This window comes from Cibotium barometz, chromosome 3 (assembly GCF_041138505.1).
Source record: "Cibotium barometz isolate CiBa-2024 chromosome 3, ASM4113850v1, whole genome shotgun sequence".
Lineage (NCBI taxonomy): Eukaryota > Viridiplantae > Streptophyta > Polypodiopsida > Cyatheales > Cibotiaceae > Cibotium > Cibotium barometz.
In genome coordinates, this window is record NC_141048.1 from 50,380,187 (window position 1) to 50,382,271 (window position 2,085).

The 2,085-nt window shown below is 51.8% G+C and overlaps 1 pseudogene; it reads right to left on the reverse strand.

Moving 5' to 3' along the window:
* Positions 1-533: 533 nt before the first annotated feature.
* LOC147640210 (chalcone synthase pseudogene) lies at positions 534-1,858 on the reverse strand (annotated as a pseudogene).
* Between the last annotated feature and the right edge of the window lie 227 nt (positions 1,859-2,085).

Genomic DNA, 2,085 nt, shown 5'->3' on the forward strand with positions numbered 1-2,085 from the left:
CGTTCAAAGCAAGAGAGTGCCCACTGCCGTGTGCTCAAGATTTTAGGACCTGTCAACCTAGATAATATGACTTTAGCGAAGGAAAATGGATTCTATATTGATGCTCCTGACATGGCATGCTCTCTCTCTCTCTCTCTCTCTCTCTCTCTCTCTCTCATGATAATATTGATCCTTCTTTACAAAATTCATAGCATCTCCGTGAGATAAATACTAAAAACAAGAAATTTTATAATTATGAAATTCAATATGTCTCTTATATGATAAGAGGGCACACATATAGAGACATAGTAGAAATTGGCAAGAAGAAGACATGTTATCATGGGCCGGAAAGAACGTAGAAATGCCAAGAAGATGAACCACACACGCTACTAATCATCATCTTGCAATAGACCCAACCAACTCTACGAGTGCCCACATGCCATAGCCTTTCTAGGTGTATCTTTATTCAAGGAAAACTAGAATGAATGAAGGTGCCTGGGCCTAAATCTTGCTAGGGTAAAATCCTCTCATATTTTCATTTCCAGCCGAGTAGTTTAAGCAAGGGGGAGGCTCTTAAGGAGAAGAGCCTCGCAAGTCACACCCGGGCCAAAGCTGACGAGCACCCCCCAATCGAATCCCTCGCCAGAAGTGGCGAGCTTCTTTTCAAAAGAGTTGCGCCGCATCTGCTCCATGATGAAGAAAACACAAGCGCTGGACATGTTGCCGTATTCAGCGAGCACTTGTCTAGTGGCTGCGAGTTTCTCGGGTTTGAGCTTGAGTGCCTGCTCCATTTGGTTGAGAATGGCGGGGCCACCTGGGTGCGTGATCCAAAAGATGTCATTGGGGCTAGGGGCATGGCCATCATCATCATGGACATTATCCAGGGCATCTTGCAAGACGGCAGGCAGGTTCTGAGAGACAAGCTGTGGAACGGTTTTGTGGAGGTGGAATGTGAGGCCGATTTGCTTCCAGTGGCCTTGGATGGCACCATCACTGTCGGGCAAGATGTAGGAGCCGGTCCAGTGAACCTGAAACCAGGGCTTCTCCACGTGAGCGATGGGGTCGGAGCCGACGATGAGGGCGGAGGCACCGTCGCTGAACAAAGCCTGACCCACAAGGCTGTCGATATGGGTCTCATTAGGCCCACGAAAGGTCACCACGGTGATCTCACTGCAGACCACTAGCACGCGTGCGCCCTTGTTGTTCTCGGCCAGCTCCGTGGCCATGCGGAGGGCCGTGCCTCCACCAAAGCAGCCCTGCGAGTACAGCATCAGCCTCTTGATATTGTGGCGCAAACCCAGACGCTTGGTGAGAGCCCAGTCCGCCCCGGGCAAGTCCATGCCGCCCGTTGAGCAGAAGACAAGGTGGGTGATGCAGGACTTGGGGCGGCCCCACTCCTCCAACGCCTTGAGGGCAGCTTCCCCACCAAGCCTGGGTATCTCCTCCACCATGTGCTCTTGCCTCGCATCCAAGGACTGGCCCCAGAAGTCGCACATGCTCGGGTTGGCCCGCAGAATCTCCTCGTTCAGGTACATGTGCCTCTTCTGGATGCCTGATCTGTCACCTGCAGTAGTACGTACGTACAGAGAGAGAGCAACATTAACTTGGAGTTGCGTCTCACCTGCATATTATTATACAGTATTATTGCAATTATACATTAGTATATATGAGGGGGCTTACAAATGCGCTGGAACTTTTGCTTGAGGTCGGTCATGTGGTTGCTGTTGGTGACGTTGAAGTAGAAGTCCGGGTACTCGTGTTGCTTGAAGAGGTGCGGAGGGGTGGCGCTGCCCATGGCGAGCACGCTGGCAGGGCCATCGGCTTGGGCTTTGGCTAATTTGGCTTTGCATGCGGCGCCATTGGTGGTGGAGATCGGCATGGCTGCGGCGAGCTAGCTAGCGCAGGAGACGAGACGAGCAGAGCAGGCAAGAGGCTACTATAATTTGGGACAGTACTGCGCTCGCTGTGTGTAGATCAGCCCAAGGGGGTGGCTTAATTATGATATGGCTGGCTGTGCTGTATTAGAGGGGCGCAGCGCTGCTTGCTTTTATAATGCGCTAGCAGCAGACCTCCCAATTACTAGTCTTGCCTACGACTAGTCAGTAC